We start from the raw sequence: 26,505 nt of genomic DNA on the forward strand, positions 1-26,505 counted from the left end.
CCCGGGATCTGGAATGTTTTTCTTTGTTTTAATATAGCTCAAGAAAAAAAAAAAAAAAATGTCGAGAGAGTTGGGGTAGGGATTACAAAGGGCTTGCGGGGGTGGAAAAAAACAAAAGCCTATTTTTATAAATGTTTAATGTTTTCACCCCTGGATGCTCCAAGACGCCGTAATTGTGCCGGCGCGGTATGTGTGCCATAAATCATTTAGTTGCTAATAAAAATTGTGCCTGTTTGCCCTGGATTTGCCAATGGCGTCTGCATTCTCCAAGTGTGCGCCTGGTCGGCGTGGCGAACCAAGCCTGCATTTCATTAGGGCCGAGGTTCGGGGGGCAAGCGTAAGCCCCCTCCCCTCCCCATACCCCGGACCGTTGTGGGCTGCAGCCCCCTTGTGCCGCCCTCCCCGCGCATACCCGCGGCCCGCAGAGCCCCTGGCCAGAGCTGCCCGGGTGTAGGGCCTGGGAACCCAGAGGTGGCAGCGGCGGCTTCTGGCTCGCCGGACAGATCGTGCGGGGCAGTGCCGGGTCTCCGAGCTACAGCGCGGGTCGGGGTGCGGGCCGGCCGGGCCGACCTGCGTGCGCCCGGATCTTTGCCCCTCTCCGCCGGCGCCCCGCCGCCCGCACTCGCCGGGTAAACAGGCGGCTGGGAGCCATCTTAAGGGCGGCGGACGGATCCCAGATAGAGAGGTGGGCGCAGTCCAAACTGCTTTCAAGACCCCCCGCCATTCGTAGGGGGCCTCGGGGGCACCCCCGGCCGGCGCTCGCGGTCTGGGGTAACACGCTTCCCGCTCTGGTGGCCACACTCAACATAAACCCGGGCCTGGACGCCCCGCGTGGAGCGGGTCAGAGCGCGCGGGCCCCGCAGTCCTCCCGGGTCCAGCCGCCATCTTCCACCCCTCCCCCCCGCATACTTGTGTTTACTTGGCAGGATCCATGGCCAAAAAAGAGTGTGTTGACGCAGTGTGTGTGCGCGCGTGTGTTTTGTACTGGCTGGGCGGAAAATCGGCTGAAGCGGGGAACCTCCTCGCAACCCCAAACCTCAGTCCCCCGGAGGACCCGCCCAGGCCCGCGCTGTTGTCCGCGGTTATCCCCGGGACCGCCAGAGCCGAGGCCTTTTGTACGTTCCCGGGTCTCCAGTTCGGTGGACGCAGCCCGACTGACAATATTCTTTCGCTTTGTTTTAAAACCAAAGGACAGGCCAACCTTGGACTCAGCGCTCCCTGGCCGCTCCTTTGTCGCGGCGCGGGCTGAGCGTTCCGCGCTTTGGGGCAATCCTGCCCAATTCAGGGTCAAACCCTGCGCTCCCCGGAATGCTGGTGTGGCTGGCCGCAGGGACGGCATTCTCCCCCGACCTCTTTCCCCACCCCACCCCCCACGAAAAGAAACCATCGTTTCCTAGGCGAGGACACCCGAGCCACCTCCACCACTTGCCCCAAGCCGCTTTGGGCAGTGGGACCGAACTCCCCGCGCTCCACCAGCCTCTCCATGAAGGCAGCCCCGGGAATTCGCCGGCCTCCGCTGCCCGCTTGGGAAGCCGTGTCGCAGTCTTTTAAGCGCCTGTTTCCAGGTTCCAGATCCGACGACCAGGGAGCTCCTGGCCCGGGTACTGCTAAAACCCGGAGAGGCCCCGCCCGGGAAAGCCAGGCTCACCATCCCCTTGCCGGGACTGGCCCAGTCACGACTCGGCGCCGAGCCGAGCTTCGACCAGTCCCGCCGAAATCAGTCCCGACCCGCCGGAAACCTAAGGATGCCTCGCCAGAGCCCGGAAAGCCGCAGGGGTCGGGACGAACTGCACACAGAGCCGGGACCCCAGAGCGTCTGGCCGGCCGACCGGGTCCCGCGGATCCCTGCGGCGCTCGGCTCCGCCTCCAGCCCTGGCCTCTTCCCCAGGCCGGGTCGGGTCTTCCACTCGACTGCTTGGCTTTAAGGGGACGGAGACAGTCTCCGGCGCGGGGGGCCGGCTGGGGCCATAAATCTGGGCGCGGGGGGGAGGGGGGCCTCCTTCCCACTGCCTGGGCCGGTATTCCCGGTGAGGCCGGCGTCTGGACCGCACCGGACACCCTGTCCTCCAGGTCAGGGCCTGGGGGCCCTGAGATTAAGCAGGGAGTCAAGTCAGAAATTTCCCTGTTGGCCAGAGAGGGAACGAACAGCCTTGTCCACTGGGCACCACCAGCTTCCATCCCTGCGGCCGCGGGACTCTGAGGGGGCCTGGGCGTCCCCTGACCGCTCCCTGGGGTAGGGGCGCCCAGCGACGCGCTTACTACTTGGGAGGCGAGGTGAGGCTGCGGTGGGCGCGCACCGCCACCCGCTGGCGCGCCTGCCTGAGCCCAGTTCGGGCTCTGTGCGTGCCATCCTGGGGCGATGACTGGGTCACAGTGGCTTCTCAGAACTCAGCCTCCCAGCGCGGACTCTGCGGCCATTCTGGGCCACCCTTCTGCCCTTGGAGCGCTCTCTGGGTGCACCATGTGGGGAGGGGGACTTTTTGTGTGCATCGAGGACCAAAAGGGGTCTGCAGGCGCCTCGCCTGTAGGCAAAGGGCTCATCTGGTTCCCCAGCCAGTGCCAGCCCCATCTCCTCTTTGCTATTCCCTGTCTGGACCCAGTTCGGCCCCCTCGTCAGCCACCCTCTTTGTCGAAAACAGGCGAACCAGCGGGAAAGCAGGAATGGGTCCGCGCTGGAGGCAGCCGGCAGGGGCGGCAGTCTTTCCACCCCAGGCAGGAGCAGGGCGGGTAGAGGGGGCCCGATCCAGATGGGGTGGATTTGCAATAATAACGCTTAATGTCACCAGCTTTGTCTGTCTCTTTGCCAGAGGGGCGGGGAACAGGCCTTCGCACAGTGCTCTGCAGCCGACCAGCAGGCAGAGCACTCTATTCATCAGGACAGCCGCCTCTGGACAGCCTCCTGGACTTTGGTGGGGACAGCCGCCGAAGGGGGAGGCGTTCACACACACACACACACACCACTTACACACTCACCGTGCCTCCTGGGATCCTCCCTGTGCCAGTGACACGACAGCAAACTGGCACGTGGAAGATGCCGGAGGCGGAGGGTTTGGAAACCTCGCTGCGAAATACTCACCCAGGGAGCTTCGGCTCCTTCCTAGAATTTCTAAAAGCACAAGTGAAGGGAACGAGGCCTCCGGGCCGAGCCCAGAAGAATTTGAGCGCTCCCCTTGGCGGTGGGAACGCAGCCTGGGAGTGGAGAGGCGGCTGAGCCGCATTCCGGCCGCGCCTCCCCCGGCCCCAGCCCTGCGGCGCCTCAGGAAGCGCCTCGGAAAACAAAGGGCTGCGGTTTCAGCCCAAGGTTAAAGTCCACCGCGAGCGTCGTGTGTGTGTGTGTGTGTGTGTGTGTGTGTGTGTGTGTGCGCGCGCGTCGTGTGTGTGTGTGTGTGTTCGTCGTGTGTGTGTGTGTGTGTTCGTCGTGTGTGTGTGTGTGTGTTCGTCGTGTGTGTGTGTGTGTTCGTCGTGTGTGTGTGTGTGTGTGTGTTCGTCGTGTGTGTGTGTGTGTTCGTCGTGTGTGTGTGTGTGTGTGTGTGCGTCGTGTGTGTGTGTGTGTGTTCGTCGTGTGTGTGTGTGTTCGTCGTGTGTGTGTGTGTGTTCGTCGTGTGTGTGTGTGTGTTCGTCGTGTGTGTGTGTGTGTGTGTGTGTGTGTGTGTGTGTTTCCCCCCAGAATCCAAGAGCGATAGTGTTTCTCCAAATAAACCGCCAATAAATCAGCCTAGGGGCCGCCTGCTAAGGAGCTCTGCTGACCTTGGGGACTGGATCTTCTGCTAGACCCGTTGGGGGACAGGCACGGGGAGGGGCCCCGCTTACCAGCCGAGCCCCCTCCCACTCCGCAGAGGAGCAGAAGAAGGACTGGCCAAGAGCATTCAGGGGCACTTATTGGGGACTAGTGTGCCCAGGGGATGGGACAGCTGTGGTTATTTGCAGGGGGGGTGGGGGGCTGGCAGTATTTGGAGGGTAAGGCTGACCACGTGTCCATTGAGCGCCTAGGGTCCCCACACTGTTCTAGGCACCCAGGGAAGGGACACCGGGCACAGGCAAGGCCTCTGTGGGGGCCTTCTTTGTCTGGGTGTGCCTGGGTGTGTTCCACAAGCCTGTGTGTGCGCCTATGACTAATGGGATTTATGTATGTCAGCGGCCAGGGTGACTAATGGAGGGCTTGGCAGCCTGTGTGCTTGAGGGGGGGGGGCGGTGCTGCACCTCTCGATGGGGAGTCAGTGCCCCCCAGGGGCTGCCCGCCCGTCTCCTCCAGGTCCTCTTCTGCTGCCGGCTGGCAGCTCCATTTGGGCCTCTGAACCCCCACCCGGCAGGCCTGTGCATGCTGAGAGCTCTGGAGTAAATTCCGCGGGCAGCCTGGCCCCCCAGAGGCGTCTCCGCCCCTGCCCACCGCCCTGCCCCACGTGGCCCCTGCACACCCAGCCCAGCCCACCTGCATCCACAGCAGGATGCTCAGGCTTGCTCTCCCGTCTGAAAATTCCTTCTGCTGCGAACCTCTACTCCGTGCAGGCTTGGACTGCCCTCTGATATGGGTGCTGTCTGGCGCATTTAACAGACCAGAAACCCGAGGTGCAGAAAGCAGCGGTGGACCCACACGGGCGCGGGGCAGTGGGGGATACCATCAGGGAGCCCCAGCACCCCGGGAGCCCCAAGCCTGACCACAGCTAGCTGAGAAAAGGTTCACAGCCGACTGCACTAACCCAGCCTGCCACCCCACTCCTGCCTTACCTTGTCCACCCTCTCCACCTTCTCCTGGGGCCCCTCTCCTGCCCTCGCCTGGGACGGGGAGGCAACAGGGGTCAGAGGTTAATGGGAGCCCCTTTGGCCTGGGCCTGGTAGGGGCAGGGTAAGGTCAGGCTGACTGAAGGAGCCTGGTCCCCATTCCCGGCTGGGAGGGCTCTTTGGTCAGGAGTTCAGGGGCCCTGGGCTCCCTTTACCTAGAGGAGCTCGGACTCAGCACGTCCTTGGAGATTCCCACCTCCCGTCTCCCTAGGGGTCTCCTGGTCTGACACACCACCCCAGTCTGGGCATTCCTCCAGATATTTGTTCTGCTACTTACATATACCTTCTGTTGCACACGTCTGTCCCCCTGTTAGAGACACACTCACCCAAAGGGTCCCTGGGAGCCACAGAGGCGAGATGCCTTCCTAAGACCACCCAGTCTGGGTGACAACCAGCAAGCCAGACAGGTTTCAACCCAGCTCTGCGTCTTCGTGCTCCTCACCGGTCCTCCGAGGCCAGTGGTGGCCTCTCTAGGGAGGGCACGGCAGGACCAAACCCTGCTTCCCAGGCCTCCCAGGAGCCTCCCACCCCCACAGGCTTCCAGGATGTGCATGCGTGTGTGTGTGTGTGTGTGTGTGTGTCAGTCACACACGAGCCTCTCTCACTCTCTTCACCCCCTCCCTCCTTTTTTTTTTAATCCTTCTTTGGCATTTTTCTTTCAAGCAGAAAATAAAAACATTTCCCATGGCTACAACTTTGAAAGCTTCCCTCGCCTTCCTGCCTCTTTCTCACCCCAACCCCTGTCAGTCCATTTCCAGACTCAGCAGAAAGTCAAAAACAAACCCACAAAGATCAAGCCTGACAGGTCCCCCCCCTTCCCGTGTCCCTCCACTTTCCCTGCCTGTCTTGGTCTGCCCCACCCCCACACACATGCACGCACGCACTCACATACTTTCTGCAGCCGCAGGGAGTCTCTTAAGAACCTTCTAGAGCCACCCTGCCAGAAAGGCCTGCTTACGAGGTTTCTCCTGCTGGAAATATGTGGCTTCTCCCCCACCCTCCTCTGTCCCGCCCAGCTCACCTGGCCCAGCTCCCCTGGACCTTCCTCGTGGAGTCCCTCTGCCGTGCGTTGAATACCTCCCCACCAAAATTCATGTGTTCAAATCCTGACCCCCAGTACCTCCAAGTGTAACATTACTTGGAAATAGGGTCATTGTACCTAGTGACGATGAGATCATGCTGGAGGAGGACTGGTGTCCTCATAGAACGGGACACAGACAGAGGCAGAGGCCAGGAAGACATCCTGCCCCTTAGTCCAGAAGGAACTGACGCCGCCCGCACCTTGACCTTGGGCTTCCCGCCTTCAGAACTGAGAGAATCCATTTCTGTGGCTTCAGTCAATGGCCTTTTGTTATACCAGCCTTAGCAAACCAATATACCAGCCCAGTCTTTCTTTTTCTTTTTTTGAAGGATCTTGGTTCCCCAACCAGGGATTGAACACACAACCTTGGCAGAAGCAGCACAGAGTCCTAACCACTGGACTGCCAGGGAATTCCCATACCATCCCAAGAGTCAGGCCTGAAACGAATGAGCAGAAGTGGCCCGGCATCTAGAGGGGGGAACGGGTTGCAGCCAGTAGTCCCCAGGGGGTCAGATCTCCTGTTGTTCATGGTGCATCGTCAGAATGGGCTAGGTTGTGCGGCAGTGACAAAAATCCCCAATATCTCAGTAGTTCAACACAGCTCCTACGAATGTGTTCTCCCCAGCACGTGGTCTGCTCTGAGCCTGGGCAACCCTCCAGGGCAGCTGAACTCCATGTGGTGACTCAGCATCCCAGGCCACTTAGATTTCCTGAGTTGTCCACCTCCATGTAAGGTCATCCCGGGGAAGAGAGGATCATCATAGAGGACTCTCACTGCCAGAGCATTTATCATTCCCTGTATTTATTCCCTTGTGTTTGTTTAACAAATACGTACACGTCAGGATCTGTGCTAGGGCCTGATGATAAAGTGAACACGATGAACCAGAATTCCCCTCCCTGTGGGGCTTCCAGTCCAGAGAAGGGGACAGCTGGTTAACAGAGAGCCCTGAGCCTGGTGAGCGCTGCCAAGGAGAAAGTCCAGGAGCAGCAGGAGGAGCCACGTCACATGGGGCCTCCACCTAAAACAAGAAAGAGAGGTTTTAAGTGGGCCCCAGGGACTTCCCTGGTGGCTCTGGTGTTAAAGAATCTGCCTGCAATGCGGAAGACCTGGGTTCGACCCTTGGGTTGGGAAGATCCCCTGGAGGAGGGAATGGAAACCCACTCTAGTATTCTTGCCTGGAAAATCCCCACAGACAGAGGAGCCTGGCAGACTACCGTCCATGGGGTTGCAAGCAACTGAGCGACGAAGCACAGGGACTTCCCTGGTGACCCAGAGATGAAGAATCCACCTTCCAATGCCCGGGATGTAGGTTCAATCCCTGGTCAGAGAACTAAGATCCCACATGCTTCGAGGCAACTGAGGCCACACGCCTTAACCACTGAGCCCACACACGACAGCGAAGGTCCCTCCTGCTATCAACTAGGAACTGACGAGGCCAAAAATAAATAAATTGATTTTTTTTTAGTAAAAAGGGGGCTTCCCTGGTGGCTCAGTGGTAAAGAATCCACCTGCCAATGCAGGAGACACAGGTTCCATCCCTGATCCGGGAAGATCCCACATGCCACGGAGCAGCGAAGCCTGTGCACCCCAACTATTGAGCCTGTGCTCCAGAGCCCAGCTTGTGCTCTAGCAGCCTGGAAGCCGCAACCACCCAGTTCGCGTGCCTTGACTACTGAAGCCTGAATGTCCTAGGTGGATCAAGGACCCCCTCCCTCCCTCTCAATTTTTAATTATCTTCCCATTGGCCCTATCCTCTCCGGCGAACCTCCATTTTCTCTGTGTGGTAGGCGATGGCCACGTGCAGCGAGCAAGAGGCAATTCCCCAGCAGCTTATCCAGAAAGATGGAAACGCTGGACAGAAAACAGACTGCCAATAAGCTGTCTTCCCATCACGCTCTTCTCTAAGGGCAAGATCTAATCAGACCTGAGGAATGACTGATGGATGAGATTTTTCCACAAAGCCTTGCCCCAGAGGCAGAGCTTCACCGGGGGTGGGGCTTGTACCAGCTGCAAACCTGGAGGCTTTCCCCAGTCCCTCCCCTGCCTCGGCCTCCCCCTTCTCCCCTTCTCCTCCTCCTCTCTGGTTCTCTCTCTGCCAGCCCCTCGCCACACCCCGCCCACACCGGATCACCAGGTCACAGTTCCAGCTCCAGATGATAAAACGCCACAGCTGCAGGGCCCTGGGGCCAGGCTCCTCGGGTGGCTGTCCTGACACATTGCATCCTCCAAGGACGCGTCCCCTTTCCACGCTGTGACCTTGACATTTCTCCCAGTGGAGGTGGAATCTTGCGTCTCCAACCAGACACGTGAAGTGATACCGTGACTTCCAGAGCAAGGTCAGAAAAAGAAGACACGGTGTCACCCTTTCCGTGGTGGGGTTCAAACTCAATGCTGTCTGTCCCTAGCCAGGCTGTCTGTGCTGGGGGCTGCTGATGGAATGACCCTGGAAGGAAGCAGGAGGGATCTGAGGAGCCAGCCGACCTGGGTTCAAGCCCGATTCTGCCATTCACTTGGTATGTGACATTTATAAGCCGTTTCCCCTCTCCGAGCCTCAGTTTACCTGGCTGTAAAGTGGAGCTCCTTTCCTGAGATCAAGCAGGAGGGCTGTGCTTACAATGAGCTTGCAGCTGGGCCTGAAACCCACACGGTTCTGAACGCTCATAGGCACTCAGGTAGCCAGGGGCACAGAAGCCCCGTGCTCTAGGTGACCATCGCCTCACTCCCTCTACCAGCAGCTGGGTACTGAGCAGGTGCTCAGGAGAGGATGGGTTCCCAGCTGGCAATGCGTGGACTGTGGTCAGCCCTGTCCCCAGGTCACTGCCCCAGCAATTTTTGACCAGGGCACAACTGAAGTCAGCTCTGTTGCTGGCCTGGGGCCGCCATGCCAGCGGCCACAAACTAGGTGGCTGTTGTCATTCAGTCACTATGTCGTGTACGACTCTTTGCGACCCCATGGACTGCAGCACGCCAGGCTTCCCTGTCCTACACCATCTCCCAGAGCGTGCGCAAACTCATGTCCCTTGAGTCAATGACGCTGTCCAGTCGTCACCCTCTGTCACCCAGACAGCAGAAATTTACTCTGTCACGGTTCAGGCCAGAAGTTCAAAGTCAAGGTGTCAGCACAGCTGGTTCCGTCTCCGGAACCGTGGTGGAGAATCTGCTCTGGGCCTCTTTTCCAGCTTATGGCGGCGGCCAACGTTCTTGGCATTTCTTGGCTTAGAAAGCCGCTTTACTCTGACCTCTGCCCACCTCGTCACAAGGCTGCCCACCCTCTGTCTGCGTGCCCTCACCTGGCGACCCTCTCTGAGCGGTTCTGTCTCTGGGTTTCTTCTATTTGTTTATTTATTTTGGCCGCACCGGGTCTTCCTGGCTGTGCACCGGCTTTCTCTAGTTGCGGCGAGTGGGGGCTCCTCTCTGGTTGCTGCTCGGACTTCTCGTGGAGGTGGCTTCTCTTATTCCGGACCACAGGCTCTAGGGGCACGCCAGCTCATGGGGCTCTAGGGCACAGGCCCAGGAGCCGTGGCACACGGCCGTCGTTGCCCCAAGGCGTGTGGCATCTCCCTGAACCAGTGATCGAACCCATGTCCCTGGCATTGACAGACGCATTCTTAACCACTGAACTGCCAGGGAATCCTTGCCTCCTCTGTATTTATTTATTTATTTATTTTGGCTGGGTCTTCCCTGCCGTGTACAGGCTTTCTCCAGTTGTGGTGAGTGGGGGCCGCTCTTTGCTGCCGTGTCCTCAGGCTTCTCGTGACGGAGCTGGCTTCTCTCGTCTAAGCTCACTGGTGCGGTAGCTGTGAAGCACGGGCTTAGTCGCTCTCTGGCACGTGGGATCTTCCCAGAGCAGGGGTCGAAGCCGTGTCCCCTGCACTGGCAGGTGGCTTCTTAATCACTGGGCCACCAGGGAAGTCCTCATCTCCTCTCCTCACAAGGCCACCAGTCGTACTGGATTAAAGGCCCACCCTACTCCAGTGTGACCCCCCCTTAACTGATGACATCGGCAATGACGCTCTATCTCAATAAGGCCGCATACTGAGGTTCCAGAGCACAGGACTTGAACACATCTTTGTGGGACACAGAATCCCACCCGCAACGCTGACCTTGACCTACGCCTTATCCCAGAGCCAGGACACAACCGGAAGCCCCTCCCACAGAAGCCCAGCTGCGAGGCGGGAGAGGAGGCTGAGGTCTCTTAGTGTAGGGGCAGCGCACACACTCCCCTCCTAATGGGGGGGTCTGCAATCAGAAGCTGCCGTGACTTGGAGGGCTTCCCTTGGTCAGGGCAGGCGGGAGGGGCAGGAAGTCGTGGCCCACCCAGCAGCCCTTGACTAGAGTGAGGGCATCCACGCCCCCTGCCAGGTTCTACATGGTCTCCAGGGTCCCCGGCACGCTAAGCCCTGGTTGGGGCAGGGAGAGATGGACTAGGAGTTTGGGGCTGGTTAGCGGGTGCAAACAGTCTCATTTAGAATGGATAAACAAGTTCCTCCTGGACAGCACGGGGAACTATATCTGATCTCCAGAGAGAAACCATAATGGAAGAGACTATTAGAAAAAAGAATGAGGACGTCCCTGGTGGTCTTGCCTCTTACACGGCCACAGATGACCCTGGCTAAGACGCTGCCAATGTAGGGGGCCCAGGTTCGATCGATCCCTGATCAGGCAATTAGAATCCCACATGCTGCAACTAAGATCTGGCACCGCCAAATAAGTAAAAATAAATATTAAAGAAATAAATTACCCTCCTTGAAAAAAGAATGCATGTATGTGTGTAACTGAGTCACTTGGCTGTACAGCAGAGATTGGCACAGCATTGTAAATCAACTACACTCCAATTTTTTAAAAAATGATAAAGGATTTCCTGGTGGTACAGTGGTTAAGAATCCACCTGCCAAAGCGGAGGACACGGGTTCGATCCCTGGTCTGGGAAGAGTCCACGAGCCTCGGAGCAACTAAGCCCATGTGCCACAAGTACTGAGCCCACGTTCCGAAACTGTTGATGCCGCGCACCCTAGAGCCCGTGCTCCGCAGCCAGAAGCGCCACTGCAGTGAGAAGCCCTCGAGTCGCAACTCAAGACTGCGTGCAGCAGCAAAGACCCAGGCAACCAAAAAACTAAAAATATCAACGAATAAGCGATTTTTAATGATCAAAACCCAATTGCACACCCTGTTCTGGCTGTTTCCTTGCCTGTGTCACTCCCCTATCTTTCTTGGGCAGCCCCCCGAATAAACTGCCGGTGCCCACATCCTGAATGCAGGGATCCACCTCTGGGGTCCCTTCCTATGGCCACCTGCCGCTGACCCTGCTTCAGTCACATCGTCTCCACCTCCGAGGGGCCAACAGGGGCTCAGAAAGGGCCACCTCTGCCTGGATCACTGAGGCTGCAGCTGGCAAGCAGAGGTCCTCCTGCACGGCCTTTGCTGGTCTGCCCGGGTGTGGTGTGGGCGACCACACTGCTATGCCTTGGAATCTTGTTACAACGTGGAGACGGAGGTCCAGGTTGGGGAAGGGACACATCCAGGGTCCCAGGGCGGAATGGTGATAGACGAAGGGGAGGGACTTGAACTCGGATCTCTCGGGAGCTCCAGTCAAGATGAGAGAGTAGGGCCTTCCCTCATGGCCCAGTGGTTAAGACTTCACCTGCCAACACAGAGGGTGTGGGTTTGATCCCCGGTCCAGGAACGAAGACCCCACATGCCTTGTGATCGAAAAAACCAAAACATAAAACAGAAACAATATCAAGACTTTTAAAATGGTCCACATAAAAAAAATAATCTTAAAAAAAAGATGGTGGAGTAGGAGGAAGTGAGTTCCACATGGACTCACCTTCTCCCACAAATTCATCAAGAATACATTTATGAATGAAACAGTTCTCACAGAACACATTCTGAACACGCGAAGACGACCTCAAACACCTAAAGGACAAGGAAAATCTCTACATAACCAGGTAGGACAAAAGGCAGGGTGGGGATAAAGAGGAAGCAGGATGCAACCCGCGCCCCTGAGAGGGAGCTGAAAAACAGGTCTCTGACCATCTTTTCCCTCCCGATGGTCCCCATCATCCCTCCTGTAATTGTCTACAAGCCTAAGAGACTGCTTCAGTCCACCTGGGCCACCACAACAAAGACATTCGTGCTAAATCAGCTGCGTCCTACTCTTTGCGACCCTGTGCACCTACGGAGCCCGCCAGGCTCCTCTGTCCATGGGATTCTCCAGGCAAGAATACTGGAGGGGGTTGCCATACCCTCCTCCGGGGGATCTTCTTGACCCAGGGATCAAACCCAAGTCTCTTTTGTCTCCTACATTGGCAGGCAGGTTCTTTACCACCTGGAAAGCCCCACAACAAAAACAGGGCAACTTAAACCACAGAAGCATATTTCTCACACTTCTGAGGGCCCGACGTCCGAGGTGTCAGCAGGGTTGGTTTCCTCTGAGGCCTCTCTCCTTGGTTTGCAGGCGGCCGTCCTCTCCCTGCGTCTTCACACGGTTGTTCCCCTGCGCATGTTTGTGTCCTGATTCTTCTCATAAAGACACCCATCCTGTTGGATTAGGACTCACCCCAATGACCTCATTTTAATTTAATTGCCTCTTTAAAGTTCCCTTCTCTTGCGACTTCCCTGGGGGTGCAGTGGTTAAGACTCTGCCCTTCCACTGTGGGGGCAGGGGGCACAGGTTGAATCCCTGGTTGGGGAACTGAGATCCTGCATGCCGTGTGGTGCAGCCAAGATAATAAATGAATAAAGGTCCGCCTCCAAATACAGGGCTGCCCTGGTGGCTCAGACAGTAAAGAATCTGCCTGTAATGCAGGAGATCTGGGTTCAATCTCTGGGTCAGGAAGATCCCCTGGAGAAGGGAATGGCAACCCACTGCCGTATTCTTGCCTGAGAAATCCCAAGGACACAGGAGCCTGGTGGGCTACAGTCCATGGGGTCGCAAAGAGTAGGACACGACTGAGTGACTAACACACACACACACACACACACACACTTCAAGGCACTGGGGCTAGAATTTCAACTTATGGATTATGTGGTGGAGTCGGGGGGAATTCAGCCTGTCTTAGTTCATTTGGGCTGCTGTAACAAAAATACCATAGATTGGGTGACTTAAACAGTAGAAATGTATTTCTCCCTAGAAGCAGTTCTAGAGCCTAAAAGTCCAAGATGGAGGCATCGGCAGATTTGGAGTCTGGGGAGCGCCTGCGTCGTGGCTCACAGACGGCTACTCTTTGCTGTATCTGCACACGGGGAAAGGGACTGGGGACTCTCTAGGGTCTTTCTTACAAGACCACTAACCCCATTCGTTTGGGCTCTACCATCATAACTTCATCAACTCCCTAAGACCCCACCTCCTCATCACCTTTGGGGGTTAGGAGTGCAACATGAATTTGGCGGGGGGGGGGGCCCACAGACATTCAGTCCATAATGCAGCCCAGGGACTTCCCTGATGCTTCAGTGGGTTCGATCCCTGGTCAGGGAAGTAGATCCCATGCGCCACAACTAAAAGTTAACTTGCCGCACTGGAGACCCCACAGGCTGCGGCAGACTCAGCTCAGGCGAATAAAGAAAATACGTAAAAATGATACACGCAGACATGCATGCCATAGCCCATCCCGGAGGCCCCATGCTTTATTATTACTCTCGCCCCATGCCCAGCCCAGTAGACCGCAGTGAAATGTCCACTCGATGAATGAGGGGGATGACGTCATTCTGGCAGGTTTTCAAGGATGAAGAGAAGTTTACTAGACTGAAAAAGCAGAGACAGGCATTCCAGGCTGGAAGATCAGCCTCTGCTTAGGCCAAAAGGGTCCCATCAGGGCCTGGGGGAAGGGAGAGAGTCGGGCAAGGCCTCCTGTCCCAGGCAACTGGCTGTCCTGGGCCAGGACAGGCGACACTGCCCCTGGCCTGCCCACCATGGCCCTGCTGACCGCCTGCCCACGAGCCGCGGTTTGTCCCCGGGGAGCAGGACCCTACCACCTCATCCACAGGAGCCAAGCTCCAAGGATCCCAGGCATCTCTCTTCCCCTTCACGCCTGGGTGGGCTGAGTGTTATTTATTCAAAGGCTCCTTTTATTGGTGTTCTGCTGAGAACACAGGAATTATTCATGGTGGGTTTCGGGTCTATTCCGGTGACAACCACATCTTCATACTCAAGGTACAAATTACGGTGTCAGCTCAATTCACCATCAGTCGGAGCTGTCCCCCAAGCATCAAGCAACAGAGGCTCAGAATGTTCTGGAAGCCCAGTCTGGCTGGAGGCAGCAGGGGCCTAAGTCAACAGGCACGGGGCTGTGGATGGGTGCAAAGGAGGGAGATGGAGGAACAAGCCCCACCTCCGTCCATTTCTCCTCTGTGCGCCTGGTCAGCCTCAGTCTTCTCATCCGTCAAGTGGACACTGATGGGAGTGTTTCACACCGGGAGCCACCCACATGGCCACGCACTGCCGACTGAGCCTGGCACCCTGGCGGCCCGGCTTCGAGGAAGCAGGTGGGGAGCCAATTTGCTGTTCAGTCGCTAAGTCATGTTCGACTCTTGGGAGCCCAAAGGCTGAGCACGCCAGGCTTCTCTGGTTGCCGGCCTTCATCCCCAGGAGTCACCTTGGAGGTGGGTGCCCAGCCCCTGGACATGTCCCAGCAGACCCCACATGGGGCAGGGCTGAGCTGACCCCATCGAGAGCTGCCCAAACTACAGATTCACAAGCGAGATAAGTGCCTGCCACCAGCATTGGGACACGACTGAAGCGACTTAGCAGCAGCAGCAGCATTGGGATGGCTTCTTGCGCGGCCACAGATAACTAAAATGTGGGGGTCAGCTGAAAAGGGCTTCTGAGGATATGCTTCATAAACCCCCCACCGGAGGCCTGCACCTCAGGCCACCCACCTCCCAGACTCGTCCCGTGGGCACCACGGCAGTGGGTGCTAAGGGCTGGTGAACGTTCAGCACAGGTTGCACTGGTTCAGAGCATCTGCTGATCCCTGCGCCTTAAATACTCCCGAGCTGCCACTGAATTCGGACTTGGACAAAGATGGGCAGTGACCTACCTTTATGGGGTGTATTTACAGACACGGTAAATGGGAAGAGCCTCAAAAGCATAACAAAAGGAAATGGTGGGGATTTTCCTGGTGGCCTGCCAAGGCAGGAGACACGGGTTCAATCCCTGAGCCAGGAAGATCCACTTGCAACTAAGCCTGTGCACCATAGCTACTGAGCCTGTGCTCCGGAGCTGGCAGCAAGGGAGGCCTGTGTGCTTAGCGCCCGTGCTCGGCAACAAGAAGCCACTGCAATGAGAAGCCAGAGTACCGCAGCTAGAGAAAGCCCGCACACAGCAACGAAGACCCAGCCTGCCCAAAAAAAAACTAAATAAATAAAATTATACAAAAAAAAAAAAAAAGAGTAAATTGTCCTAGACTTCCCTGGCAGTCCACTGGTTAAGACTCTACCTTTCTACTGCAGGGGGCACAGGTTTGATCCTTGTCAGGGAAGTTCGTCATGTCTAATTCTGTGGCCAAAGTAAAAAAAAAAAAGTAAACTGTGGGGAAAGAATTAGAAAGCAATGAGGTCTGAGTCCTCACCATCTTTGTTTTCCATGTAGTTTGCTTAACTGAAAGTTTCTATCTTCTAACTTTCTGGGGGGTGTACAGGCCATGAGGGACCCTAGTTCCCTGACCAGGGATCGAACCTTCGTCCCCTGCATTGTGAGGTGGATTCTTAACCACAGGATTGCCAGAGAAGTCCCCCTGATCTCTTCTTAAAGGATACCACTCACGCTGGATTCGGGTCCACCCTAAGGACCCCCTTGCACCTCGTGTGTAGGCTTGGTCACTCAGGCGTGTCCGACTCTTTGCGGCCCCATGGGCTGTAGCCCGCCAGGCTCCTCTGTCCATGGGATTCTCCAGAAAAGAATACTGGAGCTGGTTGCCATTTCCTCCTCCAGGGGATCTTCCTGACCCAGGTCTTCACCCAGATCCTCCTCCACCGAGCCATCCACCTGGAGGAGCCTGGCATGTGGCCGGGAAGGTAGGCAGGGGCCCAGCCAGCCCCAGAATGGGGGCCAGTGTGGACAGCCGTCCACATCTGGGGAGGTTCTTTGTGGCCAGTGTCAGCTTTAAAACACGCCCCCACCAAAAGGTGGATTGTGCATCCCCACTCTGAACAAGAGCAGGCCCAAGACTTCTTTGACCAAAAGAACAGGGCGGAAGCATGGCCTCTGGGATCCGAGGCTGGGTCGGGAGAAACCACATGCTTCCACGCGGCTGTCCACGCGTTGGGGACAGGCAAGAGAGGGGTCTGAGGATCCTGGGGCCACCAGGTTGGTTGCAAGGAAGCCCCGGCCACATGGAGAGGCCACAAAGCGGGGCCCCAGCCCAGAGCCTCTGCTGGGCCCCCACCTCCACCAGCATCACCTGCCTGCCCCACTGGCCTTCCTGGGTCCAGCCCACAGAGCTCTCAGATGACTGCCAGGAACTGCCCAGCACCTTCCTGATTTCCTGACCCACAAAATCCTGAGTCTAGTAAAGCTGGGGCTGCGTGCTACGCTTTGTACCGACTGGTGGCACAGCCATTGCAACCAGAGAGACCGCTGTGCCCAGTGTGGGATAAGGCTGAAAATGGGGTCAGGGCAGGGCTTCCCTGGTGGTCCACTGGTTGAGACCCTGCACTTCCAATGCAGGGGGCACAGGTTCGATCCCTAGTTGGGGAACCAAGATCCCACATACCACTCAGCCAAGAAAACGGGGTGAGGATGGCCCAGGGGCCACTCGTGTAAAGAACCCGCCTGCCAACGCAGGAAACATAAGAGACATGAGTTCAATCCCTGGGTCGGGAAGATCCTCTGGAGGAGGGCATGCCAACCCACTCCAGCATTCTTGTCTGGAGAACCCCTTGGAGAGAGGAGCCTGGTGGGCTAAGTCCATGGGGTCACAAAGAGTTGGACACAACTGAGCACGAAGATGGCCAGGCCAAGTCAAGTGCCTTTCTGCCACCCCTGGCTGGGTGAACCCACACCAGTCTGATTTGCTAGCATCCTGGAGAGAAAGCCGGCCACAAGGCTGATGCCTGCAGGGTGGGGGACCTCTCTTGGGTCTCAGTGGGTGCTGCTCCTGGGAGAACGACCCCACCCTCACCCCAGACAGGGCCTCCGTGGGAGCCAAGCAGCCTGTTGGGCAAGTGACAACCCCGGGTTCTCTCCACGTCTACACCCACCGCCGCCACACCAACACCCGCCCGACCCACAGCGTCTCAGACGCAGGGCGGTGGGGCCAAGGCAGCCTGGCCAGGGGCCCTGGCTAAAAATAGCCGTCACCAGCCTTTATTGTGTCTGCAGCGCGGCTCTGCCCACCCGGCTCCTCTCAGGCTGCTTTGATGTTGGTATTTAAACATCACGCGGAGAACCTGAGCCTTCCCAGAGCACGGCTGACACCCGCGTGCACACACGTGTGTGCACACCCCCCACACACACCTGCTCCTCCAAGAAGCCGGTAGGGGTCACTCCAGAGCAGCCCCCCCTGCACATCTGGGCCAGTGTGCGGGGGCCATCGTAACTCAGCCCCACACTGGGCAGCTTGGAAGGACAGACACGAGCTCACTCCCAGTCTGGTGGCCAGGAGTCTGCGATCAAGGTGCCAGCAGGGCCTGCTCCCTCTGAAACCTGCAGGGGTCCTTTCCGGCCTCTCCCCCGGCTCCTGGGGGTGCCCGGTGCCCCTTCCATGGTGTGGAGTCACTCCAATCTCGACCCCGGCCATCACACGGTCTTCCCATGTTTCTGCTTCCTCCTCTTCGTTTAAGGACACCAGTCACACTGAATTAGGGCCCACCCTAACGCCCTCATCTTAACTGGATGGTCTCTTTGAAGACCTGACTCCCCAGTAAGGTCATGCTCACCGGTAATGGGCAGCAGGTGGGGGTTAGGACTTCACTAGATCTTTTCTGTGGGGGACACAGTTCAACTCACAAAAGCATTCTCCAGGGACTCCCCTGGTGGTCCAGTGGTTACGACTTTGCCTTCCAATGAAGGGGATGAGGGTTCAAACCCTGGTCGGGGTGCTAAGATTTCACAAGCCTCTCGGCCAAAAAAACAAAACATAAAACAGAAGCAATATTATAACAAATTCAAAAAAGACTTTAAAAACTGTCCACATCAAAAAATTTGTAAAAATAATAATAATAATAAAACAAGAAACATTCCTCAGATGGTTCTGAGTCCAGGCTCCCCCTCCTCGGCGGGTGCCTCTTTGTGACTCCTAAGGCCCCTTGATGCCCAATCCCAGCCTGGACTCAGGTGTCCCCTGCCCAATTGTAGGAGTCTTAGGGCAGGAATGGCCGTGTTCCTCTCTGCCCCCAGGTGCTACATGGTACCCAGAAGTGCTCCTGGCGGGGAGCGGGGGTGGGGAGGCCGGTTAGCTCAGTAGCATATTCACCTCAGACTTTAATGCTATTCTCTTCGCCACTGCCTCACAATCACAATATGGTTGCTGAAGTTCCAGACATTCTATCCCACATCCTCTTATCTTGATCATTTTTGGTGTACATCACTCCAGTTGAACTTTAAACTTCCAGCATCAGTACATCTGAGGGAATTCTCAGCACCCACAGCTTGACTGTGGGAGAGGATTAACACCCTGACAGATGGGAGTTAGTGGATCAGATCAATGTTTTGCTCCCTAGCCCTTAGGTGGCAGAGCTCGGAGGTATGTGACCTTTGCTATCTCCCAGGGGGCTTGAATGCTGGTTGACCATGGTCACTTACACTCTTTCCCATTCCTATGTCACTTCCCACTTCCCCACAGGGGTTCCCTCACTTTCCTGCAAATCCTCGGCCACAGTCTGCAAGCTGTCCCTGCGAAGGCCAGCCAGGCTGTGGAGGAAGTGGGCCTCTGCTCCCCTGGGACCTGGTTTCCTCATCTGTAAAATGGGACTGAAGGTTCCACCTCTTGAAGGTGATGTCCAGGAACCGGCTTGCAGGAAAGGTTGCCGAGACGCAGGGCTTCCGGAGAGCGGGGCACGTGGACCCTCCCTTCCTTCACAGGCCCCTGGTGTCAGCTGAGGCTGTAGCAATGTGAACGAATGAATGAAATGCATGAGTTCAACAACTTTGCGGGTTCTGTCTTTCTTCCCTCCCACCTGCCCAACCTCCTGCCTGAGAGTTTACTGGGGACAGTGGGGCGAGGGGACCAATGAGGACCTAAGAGGGCGGCGAGGGCTTCCCTGGGGGCTCGGTGGGAAAGACCCCGCCTACCAACGCAGGAGACATGGGTTCAACCCCTGGTCCAGGAAGATCCCACATGCCGAGGAGCAACTAAGCCGGCACAGCTATTAAGGCAGTGCTCTAGAGCCCACGTTCTGCATGAAGGGAAGCCACAGCTCACCTCAACTAGAGAAAAGCCCCAGAAGCACTCCTCTGACTCCCCTCCCTCCACTCCCCCTCCCCTCCCTCCTCTTCCCTCCTCCTCTTCACTCCTCCCCTGTTCCCCCTCCTCCCCCACCCTGCCACTCCTCCCCTCCCCACTCCCCCTCCCACCTCTACAAATGCCTTCCAGCTGCCTCCTCCTGCCTGAAATTCCATCTTGGCTCCACCCCAGGGCCTAAAGCTCTGGCCACCAGGGCTGCACGACTCTGGGCTCACTGATTTGCCTGCAAGTCGCCCCACATCTCTGGGCCTCAGTATCCCCATCTGTAAAGTGGGAGCGCCCCGCAGTAAAGGAACTCCCGAGTCAGTCACCCGCAGCAACTGTGTCTCCAGCTCCCCATGGGGAGCTCCCCACGGGGAGGGGGTGCACTCGGTGAGCGGGACCCCACAGCTCTCGACCAAGGGGCCTTGATAGGCAGGGAAGAGCCATAGGACGCGAACAGTCGCGGGGCAGGTGTGTTTGCAGAGGCCTGACTCCCCCACGCCACCCCTACGAAGGGAGCAAGCTGGCTCCGTGAGAGGGAGAGGCTGTTTAAAGCCCTGAGACCTAGAATGTCCAGACTGACCGACCTTTCCCCAAATGAGGCCCACGCCAAGCCACCCTGGTCCCTGACTTGTGTACACTCAGGCGCCTTCAGCTCCCCGGCCCCCGGACAAGACAGGCCAGGGCGAGGCTGCACGCAAAAGCCTGCTTTGTCTGCGACCCAGGGAGGGCAGCCCCCATACCTGGCTCAGGAGACCCCAGAGGTAGGGGACCTTTCCAGGGACCTGGCTCCACCCCAGGGCCGAGCAGCTGCTGTAACCTTGGGGCAAAGTGAAAGTGAAGTCGCTCAGTCGTGTCCGACTCTTTGTGACCCCATGGACTGTAGCCTACCAGGCTTCTCAGTCCATGGGATTTTCCAGGCAAGAGTACTGGAGTGGGTGCCATTGCCTTCTCCAGGGGATATTCCTGACCCAGGGATCGAACCTGGGTCTCCCGCATTGTAGGCAGATGCTTTACCCTCTGAGCCACCAGGGAAGCCAACCTGGGGCAGGCCTCTGAGAAAACCGCAGGCGTCACAGGGATCTCAGCTCAAACTCATAAAATGGGCTGGAGGTAACCTGGGGCTTGGGGGAGGGCGTGGGAAGCTGTGGTTTCCTGGGGACAGAGCTTCACTTTAAGAAGGTGAAATTCCTGGAGATGATGGGGGTGATGGCTGCCCCCGGACTGCACGCTAGATGATGGCTCAGATGGCGAGTTTTACATTACATATATCTTATCACCACTTTTTAAAATGTAAAAAAAGATGGCAGGATCTCTTAGAGAGTCTGGGTGGGTGCGGACACCATCCACGACAGACACTCTGCCTCTGTGACACCGCTCCCCCCAACACCCCACCAGCATCCCATAATGCCCCACACAAAACCTTATCGGCGCCTCCGGCCAGCGGCCTGGACACCCCCACCCTGCCAGGCCTGAAGCTGGCAGCCGCCAGGGCCTGGAGATGAAGCCGGCTGTGCTAGCCCCACCCTGCCTCTGCCCCAGGAGGCCCCAGAGCACAGACTGACCCTCCGGTCTGGCTCCCCACGGGGCTAACATGTGGGGGCAGGTTTAGTGCCTGCAGAAATCCGGCTGCCTGGAACGGGCAGCGTGCGACTTTAATTTGGTTCTTTTCCTCCTGGAATCAGTTGTCCCTAAAGACCTAATCTCCTCTGGGGCTCTAAAAGCATCCAAATTGCCAAGGAAGAGGCCAGCTCCTGGCCCCAGGCGATGCCAGCTTCCCACTTTAACTGGGGCCGTTTTTAGCCCCGAGGGGAGGCTCCCGAAACTCCCAGGCATCTCCCGCAGTGCCCACAGGAACAATGGACGTGTGCCTGCCCGAGCCTGGGGCTCCCGTTCCCCCATCTCTGACCTCCGACATCCCTACTGGCTGCCTACTCTATAGGTGGGGCACCCTGGACCTCAGTGGGTAAGCACCCACAATACATGTCCCTCCTTGAGGGGCTGCTGGGAAGGCAAGGGGCCCCTCCTCCCACCTGGAGCCCAGCCCTTTACACTTGAAGCCCACCACTGATCAGATCGAATCCCAAACCCAGCCAAGGGGATCTACCCAGCTAGTCGGCCAAGACCGTGCCTCTTATCCCTGAGCGTCTCACAGCCAGGCCACCTCTCACCCTGGGCCACTCGGTCCCCCTGCCACCCTCAGCCAAGCCGGGCAACGCGTTGAGTGGTGTCCCCTCAAAGGATATGTCCACCTAGAACCTCAGAATGTGACTTTATTTGGAAATAAGGTCTTTGCAGATATAATTAAGATAAAGATCTTAAGATGAGATTGTCCTCCATGAGGGTTGGCCTTGAATTCAACGATCGTGCGTGTGTGCTTATTAAGTATCCAACTCTTTGTGACCCCATGGACTGTAGCCCTCCAGGCCCCTCTGTCCATGGGATTTTCCAGGCAAGAACACTGGAGTGGGTGGCCATTTCCTTGTCCAGAGGATCTTCCTAGCCCAGGGATTGAACCTTCCTCTCTTGAGTCTCCTGCTTCAGCAGGCAGATTCTTTACCACTGTGCCACCTGGGAAGCCCGAATTCAATGATGAGTGTCCTTAAAAAAGACTAAAGAGACAGAGACACACGCACATACACAGGGTGCGTGCAGGCAGGGGCAGAGATTAGTCGTACCTCCACCGGCCAAGGAGGCTGGGCATCACTGAAGCTGAGACGAGGCCTGGACCAGATTCTTCCTAGAGCGTCTAGAAGGACCCAGCCCGGCCGACACCTGGGTCTGCACAGTGCGAGAGAACACACGTCTGTGGTTTTAAGCCAGCTGGTTTGTGGTCACGTGTCACCGCAGCCCCAGGAAACCCCAAGGGCTCCCCCATGCCCCATGCCCCATGCCCCCAGGCTGACCCCATGGGGGCAGCGAATGGGACAGGGGTCTCGGCGCCTCCTCCCGCCCCAGCCCCAGGGTTCCCCTGGGCTGAGCTCCCCACTGCTCAGCCAACGCTGGGCACAGAATCTGTTTTCCATAAACAGTCTTTTGAACCGAATTTCATTTTTCTCACCCAAGAAAAGAGTCTGGAAGAGCATACGCAGACGCTGGGGCTGCAGTGCATCGGGGCGGAGGGATGCTTTGTGGCCGGCTGAGGGTTTTTTCCCTTTTTTACTGGCATTATCTGTCCTTTCTGATTTTCCTCTAATAAATATGGGGGTAGCGGCCTCTGAAAGTGGGTTCCTGCCCCCGCAGGGGGCTCTGAGATCAGGGGGGTGGGGCAGGGGGCAGAGGAGAGAGGTGGTAGGTTCACCCAGGGCCTCCCCTCTCAGGGCCTGACTGGGAGGGGCATGCAGGGGCTTCCCCAGGAGCTGCCCTGGCCCCCCCACCCAACTTCCTTCCCCCACCCAAAGGTGCTCTGGGAATGAGTCATGGGAGACCCGTTTCTCTGGCAGTTTCCAAAAATAAAACACCTTTCAAGAGCATGAGCCTGCGACGTCCCTGGTGGTCCAGCAGTTAAGGATCCGCCTTCCAACGTAGGGGACGTGGGTTTAACCCCTGGTCGAGGAACTAAGATGCCACGTACCACCGGGCAATGAAGCCCATGGGCTGCAACAAAGAGCCAGTGCAGCCAAAAAAAGCAAGAGCACCAGTCCTGTGCTGCCCGGCCAGCAAGGAGCCCCTGTCCATCCCTAGGACTGCCCCCCGGACATCCCAGAGGCTGACGGCCACACTCTGCTGATGAGCAAACAGCTCAGGGAGGGAAGGACTGGAGCCTGCCTGGCGCCCACCCTGGAGAGACGCCCCCAGACCACCCAATCCTACCCAGGTAACCCACCCCCCAACATCACCCAGCACATCTCCATCCAAGCCCTGTCTCTTACATCTCCTGCATTGGCAGATGGGTTCTTTACCACTAGCGCCACCTGGGAAGCCCTTAGTTGGTAAAGAACACGCCTGAGATGCTGAAGACCTGGGTTCGATCCCTGGGTTGGGAAGATCCCCTGGAGAAGGGAATGGTTGCCCACTCCAGTATTCTTGTCCGGAGAATCCCATGGACAGAGGAGCCTGGCAGGCTACAGTCGCAGAGTCAGACACGACTGAAGCGACTAAAACCAGCACCACCACTACACGGAAGCTGGGAGAGGCCGGAAGGATGCTCCCAAAAAGGCTGCAAAGGGGAGGGTCCCCGCCCACACCTCCTTGATTTCAGAGCTGTGAGGCCAGTTTCTGTTGTTCCAAGTTGCCTGCTTTGTGGTCCTTTGTCATCGCGGCCCCAGGGAAGCTCCTACAGCCAACCATGGACGAATAGGGGGTTTCAAAGGCTGACCCTCAGCCTCCGAGCACGAGGCCACTCATGACCCAGAGCTCCCCAGTGAGGACAGAAGGCCCCAGCCCAGGTCACATGCTCGCTGGGCATTTCCCCTGCCCGGTCCTGCCTCCTGAGAGCCCTCCCACACTGGAGCCCTTGCAGAAAGTTGACCTAAGACAGCAGATGTCCGTCAGCCTTGGATGGGTGAGTGGAAGGAAAGAAAGAAGGAAGGAAGATGGATGGATGGTGAATGGGTGGATGGGTGGGGGACGGGCAGAGGGGTGGGTGGGGGAAGGATGGGCGGATAGGTGGGGGGTGTTTGGACCAGTCCTTTCTGCCCAGGGCCAGGCCTGCAAGCACTTCCAGGGCTGGGTGGAGTGTAGGTGACCCCTCCCCCAGAGCCCCCTCCCTGGCAGGAGACAGAGGAGAGCCCTCTGAGTCTTTTTCACTCCCTCGAAGCCTCCCACGCCCACCATGATCTGGAGCTTCAGGGAGGGGCCTCCCTCCAAACGGTACAGGCTTCAATGTTTCCACCCGCTGAGGTCAGGGAGAAGGGAACGCTGCCGCTCCCACCCAGCTCTGCAGGGACTTCAGGCAGCTAAAGGGTCAGGATAGTGGGGAGGGTTTCCTCCAGAAGCCCCTGGGCCCCCTTCCACCTCACCCAGGCACAGGCTGCGGAGGCAGAGGAGGACACAGCGGTGTCCGCTTTGCTATGCATACGCATCTCTGCTGGTTTAGTCTGACCCTTGCAATGCATGGACTCTAGCCTGCCAGGCTCCTCTGTCCATGGGATTTCCCAGATGAGGATACTGGAGCAGGCTGCCATCTGCTTCTCCAGGGAATCTTCCTGACCCAGGGATCAAACCCGGGTCTCCTGGAGGCAGTCTCCTGCATTGCAGGCGGATTCATTATCAACTGACGTTTCTGTTTTCCAACATTTCTACAATGAAAGCGGTCGCCTTTATAACCAAAAAATTAGTCTTAGAGACAAGGTCTGCACCCTGGAGAGATGGACACTGCACTGGGAAGGAAGCGGGACCTGGAGGGGCACGGGCCGGGAGACAGGGGAGGGGACACTCCAGGCCGCTGACAGCAGGAAGCCTGAGACCCCAGGCACTCAGCCCCCCTGCCTGGCCGGGGAGGGGAAGACATGGTCCTCTGAGCCCTGGGACTCTGGCCGGGGATCCAGAGGTTGGTCCCCATGGCCAAACCGGGCCAAGCTGGGCCTCCCTGCCCCAAACGGGTCCCAGGTGGGCCCCAGGGAACACAGAGACCCTCAGGCCTGCTGTGCCACCCCCCACGGGGGCAGGGACTCGGGGAAGCCACCCCACCCATCCACCTCCCTCCTCAGCCTCTTTGATTTGTTTCTGTATAAAATCAGCGAATGGAGGCAGGCAGTGGAGACGTGGTTTAGGAAAAGAGCAGAGGGCACTTCCCGGCCTTGGCAGCATTCCTGGGGCTGCTGGGGGCCAGGCGAGAGGAGAGCACAGTGGGGAGACCCCAGGATTCATCCAGTTTCAGCGGGAAAAGCGGCAGGGCGGCTCCCCCACCCCACACCAGAGGCCCCGTCTCTGTTTCCCTGTGCATCGGTCACGCAGCCTTAGTCCTGTGGCCGGGCTGGCAGGAAGGGGTTTCCGGGGCCCCTCCCACAGAGCCCCTGGGCCGGAGACCCACCCGAGGCTCAGTGAGGGCACAGCAAGGGCAGCAAAGCCAGGCGGCCCGCAGGCCTCAGTGGCTGGCGCTGCCGTACAGCAGGGGGCCTCGGCAGTGACCCGCCGACCGAACCCATGTAGCTGCCCGCGGGTGTGCTTCCTGGGGCAGAGTGGCTTCTGACCCAGAGGGGCCTCCAGGCCTCGAGAGGCAGTGACGGCAGCCCCTCTCCAGGCCCCACTCCGGGCAAACCCTTGACCACCCTCCTTGGCACCGCCTTCCAGGTGGGCAAACCGGAGCTGGATGCTCTGCCCAGGAGCCCTGAAGGAACCTGGGTTCTCAGCAGCGTGCTTCGGGGAGATGCCTCTCCCAGCCCCATCTCCCGGGGGTGCCGGGGCCCCACCCCCAGCATCCTGCTGTTCCCAGCAGAGCACCCTGCCCCCTCCACGGCGATGGCGGGACAGCTGTGCCAGGCTCCCGCAGAGGTGACTCTGAGGGCCCCCCGGGCCTGGCGGGATTGAAGGGGTCTCTCCTGGCACAGTTGGAGGAGGCCCTTGGGAGAGGCCGTGGGTGCCCCCTACCCTGCCACACCTGCTCCTCCCAGTTCTACAGGCTCTGCTGACCCCTGCTGGCCACTTATCCCATCACCATAGCAACCCCAACCTTGCTTCCCAGGCCCCGGCACGGGGCCAATGGGGCGGGGTTGCCCAGGCCGGATGGCGGGGCACGGAGGCCCAAGAGGAGGGCTGCCAGCAGGGCCTGCCTCTTCCAGGGAGCCCCCATTCGTCCCGTTAAATGCCAGCTGCCGCCCCCACCAACCCCCACGCCTGGCTCCCTGCCCCCCACCTCCCCCTCCTACCGCTCAGGGGGTCTGCACCCTGACTCCTAACCGGGTCCCCCAGCTGAGTCACCATCTCCCCCCGCTTCCGGGGCTGCCTCTCAGGCACAGTGACCCCTGGCCACCCAACTTGGACCCCGTCAGAAGGTGGCCTCCCCCTCCCCATGCTCCCCTGGGGCTTCTCTCCACGGTAGTCGTGGCCCGTGCCCACCTCACTCTATCTGCTCGTTGACACCCTCGCCTGGGCGGCGGTCACTGCCCAGGGCGGGCCCCCAGCTCCTCTGTGGCCCTGCAGCCACATGCGCCTTGTCACGGCCACGCACGCCACGCTCCAGACGGCTTTCCCAGCTTCCTCTGGCTCATCAGCTAAGCCTTCCAGAACATTCCACCGGCTGTGACCTCCCTGGGTCATGCATTGTCTGGGGCTGTCCCACCCCCTGCCAGGTGCCCCCTGGCACTGTCGTGACTGTG

Source organism: Bos indicus x Bos taurus, chromosome 25, assembly GCF_003369695.1.
Source record: "Bos indicus x Bos taurus breed Angus x Brahman F1 hybrid chromosome 25, Bos_hybrid_MaternalHap_v2.0, whole genome shotgun sequence".
NCBI classification, from domain to species: domain Eukaryota; kingdom Metazoa; phylum Chordata; class Mammalia; order Artiodactyla; family Bovidae; genus Bos; species Bos indicus x Bos taurus.